Source organism: Haemaphysalis longicornis, unplaced genomic scaffold (assembly GCF_048455015.1).
Source record: "Haemaphysalis longicornis isolate Haplotype H1 unplaced genomic scaffold, Haemaphysalis longicornis Haplotype H1 scaffold_3, whole genome shotgun sequence".
NCBI classification, from domain to species: Eukaryota; Metazoa; Arthropoda; class Arachnida; order Ixodida; family Ixodidae; genus Haemaphysalis; species Haemaphysalis longicornis.
Window position 1 is genome coordinate 227213612 of NW_027526335.1, and position 19142 is coordinate 227232753.

The 19142-nt window shown below is 47.1% G+C and overlaps 1 protein-coding gene and 1 long non-coding RNA gene across 4 annotated transcripts in view; both read right to left on the reverse strand.

Moving 5' to 3' along the window:
• Positions 1–8426, reverse strand: part of LOC144176027 (thyrotropin-releasing hormone receptor-like) — a 76865-nt gene extending 68439 nt beyond the window's left edge. The window contains exons 1-2 of one of the 2 annotated variants that reach the window (XM_077705134.1): positions 8323–8426; positions 8266–8291 (exon numbers count right to left, since the gene is read on the reverse strand). The gene's annotated coding sequence lies outside the window, so the exon portion shown is untranslated. Of the gene's footprint in view, positions 1–8265 lie in introns of both variants that reach the window. The other variant, XM_077705133.1, reaches the window with a different exon arrangement.
• The window catches only part of LOC144176029 (uncharacterized), a 776463-nt gene continuing 765699 nt past the window's right edge, over positions 8379–19142 (reverse strand). Inside the window, exon 6 of one of the 2 annotated variants that reach the window (XR_013323752.1) lies at positions 8379–8518. This is a non-coding gene — a long non-coding RNA (uncharacterized LOC144176029). The remainder of the gene's footprint in view (positions 8519–19142) is intronic. The other variant, XR_013323753.1, reaches the window with a different exon arrangement.

Sequence of the window (19142 nt, forward strand, 5' to 3'; positions counted from 1 at the left end):
TTTTTATCCTAATCAACATGGACTTCGCCAGGGGCTCTCTTGTGGAACCCAACTAATTGAACTATTACATGACCTTGTTATTTCTGCTGAGAATAGGCTTCAGACGGACGCTATCTTCATTGATTTCCGTAAGTCATTCGACCGCGTTTCACACAGCCTTCTGATGCACAAATTGAGAGCCTTAAGGATTGATAATAACGTTTTAATTTGGATTGAGGAGTACCTTTCCGCTAGAAAACAATGTGTTGTTGTAGGGAGCAAAAAATCGGGAACTGACGCCGTGACGTCCGGCGTACCTCAAGGATCGGTTCTGGGGCCACTATTATTTTTGGTCTATATTAATGACATTGTAACCACGACTCCATCCTGCATCAGGTTGTTTGCAGATGATTGCGTCATCTACCGCACAGTGAGTGACTTCAATGATGTGTCAACCCTGCAAAAGAAAGCTTCGTACCTGTTCGGTAAAACACACAATTGAACACGGCGGAAGTGTTCGAGCAGGCCTGCCACAGGAACGTGGAGTCACTTAATGACTTTTTATTACGCAGGCATGGCCAAGTAATAAACAGAGATGTTATGAACCCGACAAAGATAGCGATAGTCAGCGACCATACCAATTAATGTTCTGGGGACGAGAAGGACTAATTCTGCCATATAAAAAAAGTAATTAAAACTTTGCAAAGCCGAGAGATAGGGAGCACTGGATATTGAGGACACCGTAATACGCTTGCGGGATTATCTTGGCTTTCGACGAGTCGGGGATCTGCGGCTCGCAGTATGACAAGTTGATCCTGGCGAGCGGCTTTTCCCGCCGAAATCGCGCATCTCGCGAGGATTTAGGCTGGAAATGTCCAATCCGCGGGAATATGCCTAGGATGGTGTTGGCGCCCGAGCGAGGCTACCCCCCCCCCCACACACACACACACACAGACACCACCGGTGGGAAAGTCTACGTAATGCCCTAATGAGGCTATCAAGGAGCTCAAGAACAAAACCGCCGAGCGCCTAATGGGGTCCGCTGTTAATGCAGTGGCTGGGCGTCAGAGCGCAGGCCTCCGCAGCTTCCAGAGTCAGTGAAACGAGAAATATCGCTCTTGTAATATACTCCCCTATGAACACACGGAAGCCGGTACAAAAACACCATCGGCAGAATCCAATAGTTGTCCATTGGTCCTCCCCCAAAGAAAGCACGCCAGTTCGATACAACCGCTATGTATAATTTTAAACTTTCGTTATTTGGGGGAACTTCGTTGCATGTACCAGCCTTTTTCTTGCCGTATTTTTGGTCACAAGCTTTATTATTTATTATCAAGAAACAGCGATTACTGGCAGTAATCCATTCACTAATCTCTACGTCACCGGGAGCGTAATCACGGAATGCTTCCTGGTAGAAGCAGGAGCGCGAGAAACTGCAACGAAGGGGGCACTGCCATCGGCTGCTCCGTGATTATAGCGCCGCCGTATCACGCGTAATAGCGCTGGGCTAGAGTAAAGTCCCTTCATCTGCTTTAGCTAAGTAGCGACAACGATTGATGTGCCAAACGCGACCTGCTATTGGCTCACGCCTTAGTTCATGTTCCAGTTTCAAATAATTTCCGGTTCCGGCTTGCGTTTTCCGTTTCCGTCCGCCATGATCGATCAAGCTGTTTTGCTTGATCTGTCTAGCCCACGTTGTTTCTGTGTGCGCTAGCCGCACATTCTGAATTGCAACGGTCGCTTGCGATTGTGGGACACTTTTGAAGAGGATATATAGTCTTGTGGATAGGCTACCCGCCCCGCAGTGTATAGCACTGCGAGATGACGGGCTGCTGCGTGTTTAACTGCACGACACAGTCGGGCAGAAGCAAGGCGTTGTTAGCCGTGCCGTTGGGCAAGCTCAACGCCAAACGCAGGAAAGTTTGGCTCCACAGGATAGGAAGAAAAGACTTGCAGCCTACCAAGCAGAGTCAACTATGCGAGGTGAGTTTCTAATTTACTGCAACACTCAGCAGCTGTGGCACGGGCGTAACACCGCTCGATCGCCGTGTTAAACGCGATAGCCTTGTTTGTAAGTGCGAGGAGAAATGCCGCGCCTTAAAAAAAGCACTCGGGTAAATCTCTAGTTTTGAGCATTTGGTTCCCACTTGCTAATATTATTTTGATTAATTTTTACCGCCTGGGGATCTGCAACGTGCGTCGAAATCTAGACACAGGGGCGTTTTCGCTTTTCGCCTGCATCGGAACAGCAGCCACCATGGCCTGTATCGAACCCACGTCATTGGGCTCAGCAGCACAACACCTTACTTAGCCACTGCAGAGCCAACGTTCTGCGTTCAATTTTGAAAGCCGTTGAAATAGCTTCGAATGAGAGTGAATGCAGCCCAGAATAGAAGTTTTTGCAACGAATCGCCTCAACACTTATAATGCAGATTCACTGTAAACTTCATAATCTACTGCCAATGTGTATCACTTCAAACATCGGCGGATCCCTCTACCCGTTTACATAACGGGTCATTCCGTTCACTTGCTCTGATTTTCTGCAGGCTGGCATTGAACTGTATTGGTAGCTTGACAGCGACTTCTTTTTGTGGCGTAATGTGTGCTTGTTTCTTTAATACACCTGCTATGCAGTCTCACCTCACAGAGGACCAGTTTGAATCAAGCACCCTCCGGAAGTTCGGCATAAAGAAGCTAATGAGCTCTGCTGTTCCATCGGTATTCAGCCACAGGCCAGAAAAGCCATCACGCAAGCTGCCACACCTTCGCAGTTGTGCTGCAGTTTGAAGCGCTGGAAGTGAGTGCTGGATTAGTTAACAAAAGGTAATGTTCGATGTTATAAAAGGTAAATGTAGATTCTAACTCATGCCTATGTTTATCCATGACCACAAAAAATCAAATTTTCAGCAACCGGAAACCGACAAGGACATTCTCTACCAATATGCACACTTGCTACAGCTGAGTGCTCACCATCTGGTCAATGTTCGCAGCTACAAGATGAGCGTGATGTTACAAATGCCGACCAGTATGTTTGCTAAGTCCTTTTGCCTAGGTTTCTGAAATTGTGTTATCTTTCATTTTCATACGTCAAATAACAGATGCTCCGCATGCATTTCTAAAAGGCTGATCGGTTAAAACCAACCTGACGACGTTTGTTGAATGCACTAGCCCAGTTATCGCCAATCGCGGCCAGGTTGATGTAGTGACTTGGTGGATCAAAATCTCTCATTTCAAAAGCTGCTGCGATATGGTGTCTGCAGCAACCTTTGCATGTTCATTCATGACTATCTAAATAGCCCACCAAACGTAGGTGGCGTGTTTTCTAAACTTTTTTTCCAAGACAGGAGTCCCTCAAGGATACATTTTGGGTCCACTTTTGTTCAATGTTTTTATTAACGACCTCTCTTGTTCAGTAAGCAATAGCCTACATGAAGCAGTTCCGAAAAGTTAACTCTCGTGATGACTGTGCCCTTTTACAGTCCGACATTTGCAGTGTACGTAATCTGTGCCTTGTTAACGAGTTATTAATAAATACTACCAAAACACATTTAATGAGTCTAACCAGGAAATGCACAAGTGTGTTAAATGATCACACGTTAGATCAATGCATCCTGAGAAGGGTTTATGGGCGTCATGACCTAGGGATTTTTGTCGATTCAGCACGACGTTTTTATGTCAACATTGAAAAGCTCGTTAACAAGGCATACAGTCAGTTAGGAGTAATATCAAGCCTCCCACGTCCTTTCCATAATGTGTCGTGCCTCAAACGTTCGTTTTTATCCTTAGCCATTCCGAAACTTCATTTTGGGTCTGTCCTATAGAATAACTTGTATGCAAGCCAGGCTACGAAGATTGAAGATGTCCAACGACGTTTTGTTAGATTTATTTATGGTAGGCATTTTGACCGAAGAGTATATTACCAGTATAATAACATTTTGGATAAATTGCACTTGCTTACACTGTGCAAGAGAAAGAAGGATGATATTTTATATTTCTGTTTGAATGTTTGCATCATGTGACTGAGTGTAAAAGTTTGGCGTCGTCAATACACTTGTGGGTACCTTATAAGCTATTTCGAGAATTCAATGTCTTGGGAACAAAGTTTGTTCTCCTATCCAACGACTGTTTCATTTGTATAATGGTGTGAGGTCAAATGATGTTGCTGTTTTTCGCACTATGTTGGCATTTAAACTAGCTCTTGTGAAATTTAGTGTCTCATGTGTTGGTATTCATGTTTCTTCTATTTTGAAGGGTATTTTCTTATGTTTATACAGGAGTGGTTGATGGGCATTGCTCAGGTTTCGGTTTTGGCATTCAAATGAGTGATTTTGAAGCTGCTGGTTGTTTAAGTTTTGCCTGTGGTGACCTCTTTTCCACTGATAGATTGTTCATACACCTAGAAAATTTTATACTTAATCGATTTAGCCTTCTGCACATTGTTTAATTCTGTCACTTGTGCTCATTATGATTTGCTTTTCGCTTATGCATTACTGTCTAATACATACGAGCGAGTGCATTTTCAGTTTGGTGTTTCTTGATGCATGTTTTTAAACAAGACTGAATAGTATGTGTAAAAATTTTATTCTGAGGTGATGACCTTTGTCCCCCACTGTTTACCTTAGCCTTTCCGCAGTACTTTCGGAACTGCTACAAGCAAATTCTAGGATGGGGTTTTGAGCAAACCTGGATAATGTCTCTAAATATCTGGCTGTGAGCTACCCCACTGCAGCGGTTTTTTTTTCTTTTTTCCTTTGGTTTTGTTGCTATGCCTTTTTGGAAGAGTTTAATTGTCAGGGGGCAATCGCTGTGATGTACAAATGTTTAATAAGCCTGAATGCTGTATCTAACAATTTAGCTCTAATGTACCTTCTCTTCTTTCGCCATTTTTCACTCAAATCTAGAGCTTGCAGCTGTTAAGATGAGCAGATTTTTTAATTGAGTCTGATTGTTTGCACCTGTTTGTCTTCCTTCATTGAATGAGCAGTGTTTTGATGTTAAACGATTCTTTGTGTGTTCTTTCAGTTATGCCATGTGACTTTGCACAGTGTCAAGTGGTTATTGTAAAATGTTTGTTTGAAGGCAAATAATGCTGTACCCTGGACTTCCAACAAGTTTGCTGAAATTTTGTTAAACTGTACACCAATAAAAAAATTTTGAACACATCACGTGAGGTTCTTCCAGATTACTTCCAGAATATATTCATTTGAAGGAAGTACATTTCTTGCGTCGAACTAAGATAATAACTTCACACAAATAGATTGACAGCTGCAGTATCATACATGGCATTTGTGGCACCGCATTACTTAATATCTAACAGCATGCTGCATACAAAATATCACCTTTGTAAGATACATCCGCCGGATCTCTGAGAAAATTACAAAAAATACAAAATACGAAAATTTAATGCAGCCCCCACTGAACAAACTCCATGGTTAAATTCAGAAGTATGTCAAAGTTAAACCCACATTTCATATGCGAAATTTCAGGAAATAATGGAAATCCCTGAAGGAAGATGTCAAAATACTTCAACCGAATTATTCTATGAACTTCTAGCATTGCTGCCTCAGAAAATGGGCTTGATTTTATTTGGAAGCAATAAACTTCAAGCATTAAAGGCTACATTTCATGTTTTTTTTACAAACTCGGCGGCTGTACGGAGCATATACGCGAGATTCGCAGGGCGAAGCACTGCTGTCTATGACGCAGTTCTAGGGAGGAGATCTTGTGGGTAGAAAGATGTTTGAGAGGTAGTGGGGCAACGCTCTATTCTGAAAAAAAAAATACATTTTTTAGGTGCAGCTTAGCATGTTTTTCTACTTTCGCGACTAAGAAACGTCCGCGTGGAGTAATTACCACGCTGTTATCTACTTCGGTGTCATAATAGTACAACACTGTGGTACATAAACATTCCTGTAACGCAACTTTTCAAGGCTGCATTCGTAAATGTGACCGTACGCACCTTAACTACTGCTGTTGCGAACTCCCAGCGCACGAAAGGTTTTGTTAGAAAGGTACACTGCAAACAAACAAACAAAAAATACTCGCGACGGGTGCACGGCCAGCATAAAACTAAAGTCCCCTCATCGCCGCCGATCAAGGGACTTTACATAAAAGCAAATCCGTCGAGGCGGCCTCACTTAATGTTAATTACCTTTATCTATACTTAATCCAGAGATGAAGGCGCTCAAACGTCACTCTCATGCCTTACGAACCGTCAGACATGAATGCGACGCACGCTAGCCCTTGAATCTGAGAGCCAGCAAACCATGCTCTCTGCCGCTTTACGGCACGCGAAGCTGAAGTCCCTTCCTTGGCTTTTCACCGGGTATATTCAGCGCTTGGCTTCCTTTTTTGTGTGGTATGGCATGAATAGTAACGTTACCGCTGTATTCTGCCACGAAACGTTGGTGAAGCAGCTTCGTACTACTGCGAAGGCAGTGCGCGCGACGCCGCCCATGTGCCGGGCTGACGTGCAGCAGCCGCGAGCTAGGAAGTTCGTCTGCTAGCAGTCTGCGCTAGCAGACGACGCGGGAGGAGCGGGAGAGGGGTGGCGAGTAGGAACTTGTCGCTACTTGGCTAAGCGCCGATCGAGGGATTTTAGGCTAGAGTCGATGCTTCCGCATGACTGCCGTTCTCCTCTTGAAATTTTCTCTCACTCTGCCTTCGCTATGGCATCGCCCAGAACGTTGCCTTCTGGGTTGCGCACGGCGTTCATGCGGTTCACGGTGACGCAAGAAAAGCCACATCCATTCTCCCATTTGGTACTTTGTCACGTCAGCATCAGTGACGTACGAGCGTCCGGCAGTAAAAAAAAAATTGCGGTAGCTTCACACTGGTGGCCCGAAGACTGGGAAAACAGCGAAGCTGGTGGCTCCGCCTGGGTTTTTCTTGGTTCGGCTAAGTTTATGCGCAGTTATGCCTGGAGTAGAGCTGACGTTTTCTGCGTGGTTTCGTCGTTAGCCCCACCAAAACCAAAGAACACTCATTCATTAAAGTATGTATGTACGCGATCTTGTAACTCTGGATCTTCTTCAACTCGCTGACGTTTCGCAGCCGCTTCACCGGCGTGGTATTCGGGATCGGAGCGAAGTCGTGACATCTGTTCTTGAGTAGCGGCGCGGCGGCTTTCGCGCAGCGCTCCCTTTTCTTCGGGCGTGACGCTCTTAATTCTTTTGTAGCGCCATCTCTCCCTTCGCGAGAAACCCGGATGTTTCATCTCACATGGATTTTCGGACTTGCCACTGAATGTCCTCCATGACTGGCAGGTCCGCATCTTTTTGCCCGCAGGCTTTCGCATCTCTCCTCCCAAAATGGACAGCGTGACAATGCGCTCCGCTCTGGTATAGAACCACGGCACAGAACCGGCGGCAACCGGCTTCACAAGGTCGGCGTATGTAGCACGAGCTTTTCTGCGCTTTCGGCTTGAGGTGAGAACGCACGCGAACTGGTGCGCAGAAGCGCACGCAAGAGATCAGGCCACGAACGCTGGGCACACTGTCCTCGAAGGTGAAGCGCTGGCGGCGCGCACGATGACGTCGTCTCACGTCGAGGTTTCTTGCGGATGTTCGCCGACCCTACGCGCCAGCTTAAACAGCCGGTTTCTTAAGGCGGGCTTGTTATGGTTTGTTAGAAAAACCTAAGTTCATTTTGCAAAATAGAAAAGCGACGAAAATTGGAAAACCAATTAACAAAAATAAATGAATGAGCGATCAATTTTGAAAACACAAATGGTGCGAGACCCTGCGGAGTTATAGGGAGGTGAGGAAACAGGAGGCGAAACCCTCAATTCAATTCTCACAAAAGGAAATCAAGACGTGTGTTTGCCGTTGGCAGTCGCACTAAGCATGCCAGACTGTTCTACGCTGGCGAGCACTGGGTAGTAAATGCTTCAAATGTGTTTGAAACGACAGCATCTGACCGCGTAAAACAACAACAAAAAATACTATTCAGGGGGTAGGTATGCGCTCCCCCCATTCTATGGCCGGGCCCAAGGAAACGACCCTATAGCGTCCTGTTAATTCCAGACGTATAGATTGCTTGGAACGGTGGGTTGAATAAATGTTTTTCTGTACCGTACGAGGAAAGGCAAAAAAAATTTAGTGCACTCATAAACAGGGGGGAAAAGTCACAAGCGATGCCCTTTTTTTCGGCGAGTTGAGTGAGGCTGATGGTCTGTTTTTCATACTTGCCGTAATTGTGAAGTAGCAGTTCAGACAAGTCAGTGAGATCATGGAGAACTATTCGAGACCATCAGTGGAAAAAAGAATTACGCGTAAGGAGAATCACCTGCGCTCGTCGATGAGCCTTTGTGAGGTGATGTCAGGGCGAGTGAGCCCCTGGCTGGGTGCTGACCGGTGCGTGGGGCGCAGCACGCCTACTTGTCGTCGTCCTCGTCGAACGCCTGCCGATGCGAGGGCACCTAGTGCTTGACGCAAGCAACCGAGGGGGGCGGCCGGGCAGGTGCCCAGTGGTTGCAGTTGCGCGACAGAAGCAGCGTAGCTCCCGTCGGCCCGCTACGAAGCAGGCACGCCAGGGCAACCTGCACGCATATGTTGGAGCCTGTCAGATGGTTCTGAAGAGGACTGCTGTCTTCAAGCAATCGCTGAGCTATTTGGGCAGATTGCTTATCAGAAATAAGGACCCCAATCCATACAGGTACATAAACGATTCTCCACGGATAAAGCTGAAAATAGGTCGCACCTTTATTTGCCCTACCCTTGCTTTTGCGAGACCCCTGGCGCCAACGCAGCTGCTCAGCTTGTTTTTTGGAGAGAAAAGTAGATTGAGCAAAAATAACAAGTAACGCAAGATTAGGAAACGCAATGTGCATGGGCAAACTGCAGGGGAAGAAATCAGGAGAGCCGAAATTTGTAACATAGAAATAAAAATGACAAAGACATCTGAGATGTTGGACTGTGGGCACTTAAGTAAGGTATTGGAAAGGAGCGGTGCTCATGGCGTTTGGTATTAATGTAGAGGCACAGCAAAGCCGTTAGGACGTCGTGCACCAGAAAGAGCTCTGGGCTTCAATTCACAGTTACTTCACGTTGCCCTGGTGGCAGCCTGGCGGCACTCTTTATCATTTCACAGGAGTTGTATCGGTTAGACCGCGTTAACAAAACTCCATACGAATCATCGATGCGCGGACATCAGTGATCGGCAAGCTGAGAGGCGGCCGCCTGCTAGCCGGATTTCTGCCAACGACGTTTGCAACCTAGCTATATGTGTTCGTTAGAAAGACTGTTCCCATTCGTGAAAAGTTGTAGATCTTATCCACACCGTAGCGTGCGAAACATGGCATCAAAGACAACAACCCCCCCCCCCCCCCGCCTCCCCTACACACACACCCCGTGACACGGGTCGCCGGTGAAGGATTCGTTCTGCCTGCGGACAGCCCCCAACCAACAGGAGACGATGATTATCCCGACCATGTTGTTTGATTACACTGATTACACTTTGATTACAAAAGTTCTTTGGTTACACTGTGCTGTAACTTGCGGCGTAGCGCTGGAATGTTTGCTACCACGCTCAGGCATATTGTCGCTATTAGCCGCTCCGCGCAGCGTGTTCATCACGATTCGCTCAAACGTCGGGTTTTCCAATAATATGAATTTGGAGAGGTTAATCTGGCTTCGCTCCCAGTTGCGGCTGGCAAGTGCTGAGCTTAAAGGAGCCATCCAGACCAAATACAAGTTTATTTTATAGAAAAAATGTCGTGTTTTATAGTGTCCAGTGCTTTTCCGGTAGCACTGTGAAATTATTCAATTTAAGTTTACATTTTGATTCGCTCGCCAAATCGTGTGTTTTGATGACGTGTGCAATGACATCAAAAGAGCAGGTCTTCAAGCTAAACACTGTGGGCTGTGGAGCTTGGTCTAGCGTTAGCCACCCTAGATGGCGCCACCATACCAAGGCGGGCCGTTTACTGCCTTTGCTTTATTTTTGACCGTATTTGTACCTGGCTTGCTTTTGTTACAGTAGAAAGTAATTGTTTCGTGAAACGTGGAGTTCGCCCGACAAATATGGTCACGTAAGACACCGTCGCTTACGCCAATCGGCCAGTGCTGTCTGAGACAACCCCAAAGTGCCGCAGTGCTCTGCAGCTAGAACAAGCATAGTGCGCGCAGAACCAACAGCAGTACTCATCGGTACTTCTATGTTTACGCGTACTTTCGTAACTTCCAGTGTTTAGCACACTATTCCTACTGCTATTAAAGTAATGTCCCCTAAATTTAAGCCCAAATACCTCGTTCCGCAAGCTGATAAGCCCTGCCTAATTTGCGTTTGCTTTTGCCCCCGTCAACCAATTGCAGAGCTGGCACATATAACATCATAGCTTCTGCTGCGGGAAATGATCTAGTGAGCTGCATGGCCATTCCCTTTTTTTCTTATTATATAGCTTATTTAAGCGAAGTTTACGTTTGAAGGGTTGTCAGTATGATTCTAACGAGGCAATCTTTCGAAGGAACTTTTGTCTGCATGGCTCCTTTTAGAAGTGGGTTAACCAGTACGACAACGAACTGACCGAATCCGTTCGGCCAGGAAAAGTAAAATACTTGGACAAGTAAAACAAAGGAATAAAAAGACAAAAAATCATGCACTCCACCGTCTAACGACGACTGTGGTTGAAGGCGAAGCTTTCTCGTGCTCGTGATGTATTCTTTAGTTGGCCAACCCCACTCTGCGACCACCTGCTACTCTGGAGGTGCACCCCGCTTTTCTATAATACGCACAGCAACTCTCGGATGTGCACTCCGTAGGCCTAACGTTTGGGTTTGGGGTGCACGGCGAGAATCGGTACCTGCTGCTTTGCGTTCAGTGAGCAATTTTTTGAGTGTGTACCGGGGTTTGAGGTGTTGAACACAAGGTGTAAGGCTAGGCCTGACGTCTCGTAAGTAACGGCACGCAGAGCAACGCCTTTCTTCTCGTGACGGATTCGTTGGTTGTCGTCTGAGTTTTCCGAACCACTTCGACACTATCGAAATGGAACAATCGGATAGACGCCGGCTTCGTAACTCGAGGGATCTGGTGCGATTCCGACCACGGGAAGCGTTTTTTACTTCTTTCACTCCCCCCACGATCATCCATCATCATCATCAGACAAAGTTGGCTTTCCTGCAGGGCGTATTGGCGTACAACGGCATCAGTGGATTACTAAGGATTAGCTTTAAAACGCAAGTGCGGTGTTGTATGAAAACGAACTTTTTCCTATGCGAAACTTTCTATGCCTCTCTGATCGCGTTCGATGTTGGTACATAACGCACTGTAGAAAAGCCACCTTTACGCAATTGGTTTCCTAAAACGATGATTATGATAAGCGCAGGGGCATTAGGCGCCTCAGGAGAAAAAAAAACGCTGCCGTGGTCGGAATTGAACTTAGAACCCTCGCATCGTGAAGCCGAGGTCTACCCCGTTTCCCCATTACGACACGACAGACAGACAGACAGACCGACAGACAGACTTACAGACAGACAGACTATTGTCTTTAAAAGCAGCGCGTATCTCAGTGTCATGTGTTCGCATTCCGCTCTCCTCGCCCCCCGCATCGCATTCCGACCGTTTCTAGTGCTATCGCCAGGCCACCTGTCCCCAAAGTCCTTTGCGTTATTCATCAGGATGATAAATTCTTCGTCCAAGGTCGTGGCTCGTTTTATTATTTCCTCGTCTCCTGCTGGAGTGTTCATCGTCATTGTTGGCCTGCGCTGAATCTTTTGCGTCACCCGTGGAACTGCAGTAAGGCTTTCTGGAGCATGGCCCGTGTGGGAAAAAAGCGAAATAAAGAAGTGCGGGCCGCAGCCACAAGGGCGGCGGCGCAGGATTGACAACTGTGGAGCCTGGGGGCGCCATCGACCGCAAGACGGCTGTTGCCCGACACCTCGGTCTCATTAGGCGGATAAAATCTCGGCGCGCTGGTTTGTCCGTGCGTAGCTATTCACCGCTGTCGCCAACCGCAGGCGCCATCGACCGCCTCCGCCTCCGAGGCGGAACGGCCCGGCGATCAACTTTTCCCCGACGATCGCTCTTCCGCGACCAAGAAGGTCGGCACCTCCTCGCGGTAAACAAGCTCCGTCTCAAGGATGTGTCTGCTTTTGGCCAACACCCACCAAGCTGATGTTGCTGGTTGAATGTGCGGAGCATGCAATTCAAGCGAACCCCGGCGTCTCCATTTGTGAATGTTTTTGTCGCATTTTTTTTTTCTTTTTTTAGACACAGGGAACCACACTGTTCTAAAAGACACCCGTCTCAATACTGTCTATAAAGTGGAGTATTATGTAGAGGGGCAATTTTCTTTGCCACCAGCATAGGCGACGTGGTACAAAATGTCAACACTGTTAAACGTAAAGGAAAGCAGAATGGCCTTCAACAAAAGAACATAACACCAACAGACGAACACACTCCGAAAGTCAGCTGCGGTTGCTAGTTAAAAAAAATGCGGGACAGTTACGATACTTCCTTATGCGAAATTTGTGCGCACTGCGAACTGCAGTCTTCTCGGTCTAGGCGCATATCTGTTGTGTCTCAGGAAGTGCTCGCATGATCAGCGAACGCACGGTGGCGCGCGCTACTCAGCCCTTATCTGGCAGCGCGTTGGCACCATAGAGGAATCTATGAAGAGAGGAATTTGGCGCTAGCGTCTATGCGGCTCACATCAAGGCCGTCTGTGTAGTCATGCACTCGCCTTAGTTTCATCATTGGCTTGGATTGAAATCCTTTAGTAGTCGTATATTCTAACACAGGGCCACAAAAAACGCAAAGAATTTGGTGTTATTATATAAGTGGAAAATAAAACAGGCCGTTTTAAAGCTAAGGAAAAAGGAAGTAAAGCGTATTTTTACAGAAACGGTTTTGTGCTTAATATTCTGCAAGCCAAGCTGACAGTTAATAACAACGTTAATATTTTGGGGAAACTCCGTAAAAAGTCGCACTTTATCAATTTTACAATTATTGCGTTGTTTGAAGAGTTTGGAAAGCTTTTTAGCGTGCTTATGAAAACGTCGTCTTCGTGGTGAACCACTGCACCGACTGTCAGCTACAGTTCAAGAGAGAGAGAGAGAAAACATCTTTGTTTGTCCTGCAAACGCGACGCGGCCTCACGTCGTGTCAGCCGGCCACTCGGCTTCCGTCACCTACTCATGCCTACCCCCGAATGGGAGTGACACTTTCGGGCGTTGAAGCTCGAGGACGTCCGACTCTTGCTGGACGGCCATGTGTTGTATGACGTAGTCTTTGCACGCCGCCGCACTGACAAGGTACGGCGGGAACGTCTCTGCTGCACTGGCCTCGCTCGGGTGACTTCTGCAGTCCCACAGGATGTGGGCCGCCGTGGCCCTGTCCTTCTTGCACATCACACACGCATCACTGGGGTACACCTCCGGGCATATGTGTTTAGCTATTACTGGAGTCATCAGCTACAGTTCAAGAAAACTTGTTGCTGAGCGAGTTGGCTAATACTTGAAGAAAAAAGAAAACGTGGCGTTAAACAGTCGCTGACGAAGAGAAGATAGGACAGATACAGACGCCCGTATCTGCCGTATCTTGTCTTCGTCTAAGTACGTTTTCTTCCTTTTTTCGTCAGCTACAAACTTTGCGGCGGCATATTACCCGCTCAGTCATACGTCTTTCGAGTGCGGCATGACCAACATCCGGTAATATCACGCATTGCCTGCCTTTTCACCGGAAACAGCTACCACAGTAGTGGGAGGATTTCGGCTTCCTTGTAGCTCGTAGATGTGTTAATGTATAGTGCAAAAAGCAAACCCCTCAAACCGCTTAAGAATCCAATTGTCATGCCAAGCCAAAGCCAATAACTCCCTGCGATGACATGGATTCCCAGGTGCAGTTTACTTCTAGTATACTTACTATGGTCGGCACAACCGAGCGTGTTTTGTGCATCGTAGGCCCTATTCTCGACTGTACAAATTCACAGTGAACTGTGAATGTGCCGGAAGTCTTTTTTGATTGGATTTCAATTTCAGTGACGCGTTTCCGGCTGACAAAGCAGTCCTCTGTGTTTTCGTCATTTTGACGTTACATGACGTTCACTGGCACCAGTTTTAAAGTTTGCCTTATTTTTTTTTTTACTGAAAGCGCATAATACTTGTCCGGCGATGAAAAACTCGACTAAATGCATCCGACATGACAGCGTAGGCGTTAGGCCTGTCTTTCCTCTTCAACAACAATACGGCTTGTATGTCACGGTCGCTCTGTGATTGGCTGAGAAAGCGTGACGTAATTTAAACAGTTGACGGGAACGTACACGTCACATATTGCCAAGGTCAGCCTGCATAAAAGTGACGTAATGTTACGTAACAGCTTGAACATGGCGGCTGCTGTCGCCGTGAAATAGGACAAAAAATTTCACCGATCATCGGCGCCGTGAAAACCCCCTGATTTTGCAGCAGGCGCAGTTTCGCATGACGCGCGGATTTCAGCATGTTTTCCTCCAAAAGAAATGACAGTTACTGTTCCTACGTCAGCTATCACGGAGCATACAAATAACGTGCCGTTATTTGCTTTTATGTTTGGCAATAAAAAAAAATTATTTGTTTTGCGTCTCCATGACAAAGAGAACCCAATGCATGGCATTTCTCCACACTCCTCCTAGTAAGCTGCCGGGTCACGTGACCGAACTCAAGAGAAAAATAACAAAGAAAAGTGACTGTTTTATGCATTAATGCGTTTGAAGTCTAGCTTGACTAATGAGTGAATAGGTGACATCGGTACGCTCCGCGGTTATGTAGCGTAGCGCTTCCTTGCCCTTATGCGCCATACAAGCCATGGTCGCGACCGTATTTTTCTGTGATCACTCCATAAACTTGTAACAAGGCAGCAGGTGATGGTGTGGTGGCGGTGGTGGCCGGGAGGGTGATAACACAACCAAGCTTGCATTGAAGCAGAGAGCTCAACTATGTTACCAAAAGCGTTTGAAAGAAATAAATGGATTCGGCATAAAGGATTGTGGGATATTCTTTAGCTCAAAATCCCCCTTTCTCTCACCTTCGGATGAACGTTACTCGATCGCCTTGTGCTGTTGATGTCAGTGCCACTACCGTCAGTGCCACTACCACTACCGTCGTAATTTTTAGAATAGATGCCAAAGGTTTTATATCTTTGATGAGCAATATTTCATACCTAGGCTGTGATCTTTATGAGTGAAGCGTCAAATCACACTGCATGTCGCCACGTCCATCACCTCACTGATTGTGCCTACATTGTGCATACGCAAAAAAAAAAAAAAAAAACACGGAGAATTCACTGTGAATTTGCGCAGTCGAGAGTAGGGCCCCGTGTTTGAACCTCCCGTGCAAATGTCACGTCGTTCGTACGATCACACAACGAGGACGCCGACGCAGGACCGATGAAGCTGCAGCACGCCGAATTTGAAAGAACATGGCGCTGGCTTTGCGTTCCCTTCTCGGGCGCCACTAGACGCGCGGGCTGTTTTCACACGCGTTCGGCGTGCGCTCGGCAACTGTATACCCTGCCCCTCGCACTTTTGGAGGAGCGTCTCGCGCCGCCTCGGCAAACGGCCATCCCCTCACGATTTCGCGACATTCTCCTCCTTCGTTTTCTTGCAGCCTTCTTTCTTGCCATCGTTCGCTCGATTACAACGGCTTCGCGAAACCACAGTGGCGGCCGCCAAAGTGCTTGCGGACTAAAATACTCGTTGGATCCATTTGAAGTCTCAATAAATAATACCATGCCTATCAGCTAAAAAAGTCAGTAAGTGAGGACGCGAACTTCGTTTACTGCAAAGAAGGCTGTATGCGGCCTTGGCATTTGTAAATGGTTTCCATTTGTGGAGAAGTGTCACCAGCGGCGCTGTAGCTGTGGTGCCGAGCTTTAACGTGAGCGGCAATATGCTTCCACCGTAGCGTAGTGCAAGAAGGGCAGCGAATAAAACACGTGAGTCTGTAATTTGTCATTTATCGTTCTTCCTGGTTAATTACCTCCAGGAAACTTGGACGGACTAGAGTTTTATTCCCGCGGGCAAATATGGGGCTGCCCGGTATCGTCCAGTAGAAGCTAACAGCATGCTCGATAAACTGCTCCGGTGCGCACCAGGGCAAGTCAGTGCATCTTTCCGTCAGCGGTAAACCGCAGCGGTGCGCACGCACCGTCCGTCCTCGACAAACCGGGGCGCACCGTCGCGGGGCAATTTTTGGTTGCCCCGCCCCACACCGAAAGAAGCGACGGGGCATCGAGATGCAATCCCAAGATGCATCGCGAAAGACGACGGAGAAGCGGTTTCCTCCGCCGTCTGCTGCAGCGACAGCGCATCGGCGCACCCGCGTGAAGGCGAAACAGGCTATATATCGTTACTGACAAGGATGAATTGCTTGAGAATTCATCGGACAATGATGCAACCAGCTACGAACGTATAAAAATGGCCACGGATTGTAAATTAGGACGCGAACTTCGTTTACTGCAAAGAAGGTTGTATGCGGCCTTCGGATTTGCAAATGCTTTGCATTTGTTTCGCTCGATTGAATTACACGAACAGTCACTGCAGTGCCCAGACCATGAAGACCTACGTGCTTTCCCGTAGCGGAAGGGCGGAACAAAACAGAAACTCGCGTTATGCCTCTCAGAAGAAAACTGAGAAGCAGCTAGTACGTAGCTGTTCAGCGGAAGCGGTGGAAGTACGTTCACTCGCATGAGTGACGGATATGGGTTGTGTGTGTACATATCATTATTGGTTTTCAATGAATATCACTTTCTAGCAGCGCTGTGTCACGTTAAGCTGCTGTAGTGCCATGTGTAGACGTATTTATGAGTTGCTTTCTGAGCTCAGGAGACGGGGCTTGCATAGAACAACGCTGCGTGCCGGTGCGCACCGTCGTGGGGCACTGTCCACGGCGCCGGTTTTGGGTGCGTGTTTATCGGTGCGTATTTATCAAGGACGCTACAAGGCATTGACAGCAGGCGGGAATTCCACAATGTTTGCAACTTCACTGTGAACCATATGATCTTGAAAAGTAAATGATACTCGCAGTCATAATGGAGTTGTCGTAGCGACCCATTTTCACATCATTGGATTAGGAATAGTTTCAGTCAAACAGGAGGTATAGCCGCTTTCTGTAATCATGCTCTCTCTGCAGCGGGAGTATGGTCACAAAACACGGCTCGGACTCACTGCGCAACACTCAAGTTTTGGAAAACCATCTTTGATCTTTGTAAAGACCAAGCTTACACCGCAAATCCTTAAAGCCGCCGTCACCTGTAAACCGACTTGCGTTGCGTGGAAGAGATTCTTTCGGGGGAATGTAAGCCGTCATATCCAAATATAAAGGCTCCACGGCTTTTTTTTTTTTTTTAATTTAGGGTGGGAGCCCCTTAGAGGCTCGGGCTGTCAATATCGCTTGTCGTCGTCGTCTCGTGTAGTCCCGGTACTAAAACACCGGGACAATTGTTAACCAACGCTTCACGATAGAACGTAACGCGTACAAAAAGAACACACCAGGACGCTCGTTTGCCAACGCCTCGCGCTGGAACGTTTCATCTCCGTGAGCAAAAACGCGTACTAAATGAACACACCGGCACACTCGTTTTCCAACGCCTCGCGCTAGTCCGCTTCGTGCTTCAAAGGCAAGAGACTTTTTACTACAAAGCTGTACACCTCTACCCCCCAATGTTTTCATCTCCGTGGGCAAAAACACCAAGGTGCCAGCAATACACTTATACACTGCTTGCTTTGCCTCTCCCAGGTTTCACGTTGGTGGAGATGGCCCGGAATTTTTTGTTAGTTTTTTCTAGGGTGTCGAACCGAAAACAGAATGCCGATTCGGTGACGGTTTCGGTTTGGTTGATTTCATTTCATTCCAGTTCAGTTCCGGTTCGACTAAATCACGGGCCGAAGCGGTTCGCGAACCGCTTCGGAAGCTTTGAACCGGTTCACAAACCGGTTCGATGCGTTGAATTATCAGTAAAATATAAAATAGTGTTTGTGAGTTAAAAGTGACCATGAACACAAAATACCAACAAACATGCAAAATACTGATTTTGCGCCATAACAGTGATGCGAGTGCGAAGACAAGTCTAAACACTTGGGCCAGACTTTAGGGGCAAGTATATCGGCCACTCGCTCGCCCGGTCATTTGTCGTCCCAGGGAATTGTTAGGAGTGCTTTCTAGTCAGTTTTTCTAGTTTTGGTTTCCCCGCTCGACGTTTTTAATTTGAACAAGAAATTTATATATAGCTCCTGCTCAACAAAGAATAAGATATCAAGTTATACCTGGAGAAAAAAATTTGCTTTTTTAAGAAAATTCCAATGACGGTTTCGGGGCACGCACGACGCGTGCGTTTCCAAAACTTCCAAAACTTTTACCTCTCTGAAACACAAACTATTGCAGTTAAGGCCGCAGGTTTTTTTCTGTCGATAGTATGCATGTTTATAAATAAGTTAACATGCCTTGTCTGTTTTGTTGTTAGCGTATGGCCGCGGCTTACTGTTCGAAGCAAGGCGCGTGTTTCCCTCTGTGCTTTGTATGCTGCACAAGCTATCTTATGTGACAGGGAACAGTGTCACGCCCTGTCGTCACTTGACTAGGATGGTCCGGTTTGTTCTCGATGTAACTCGACGATTTCGAAAGTATAGCGCGGAAATACAAATGCTGTCTGACGAACGACGCTAGTTTGTGAACTTCACTTTGCTGTCGGCTTCCTTGCCGCTTGTGCATTCTTTCAGTTCATAGCATAACACAAGTTCGCTTAGTTAACTGTTGCTCCTCGAAGAAATCTGCGTCATCTTTGGCTGCGTAGCCTCTGGTGTGTACATACTGGGTATGCATACTTTATGCCGTGCTCCCTACGCGTTCTGGAAGCCGCCAAGCCAGCCCGACTCGAACCAATCGCCGCGTTCAAGGATTACTGATCGCGTTTGGACTCCTTCAAGGAGCCAAGAAAATGACCGCCGCAACCGATGCCATTGCACAAGAAGGAACTAACGTCTGCAACAACCCCTCCAAATTGTATCGTTACGGAGATCCCGTGAACGTGCGGCGAACATTAAGCCGGCCAAACTGGCCCATGTTTGAATGAAAGACTAAGACAGCACCACTAGCACTACGACGTTTCTAAAACGTTCACTGGTCATCTCCTCCAGCATTGTGGAGATTGTGATAGCAAATGCCAGCCGCTCCTGGACGAAAGCGTTGTGATAG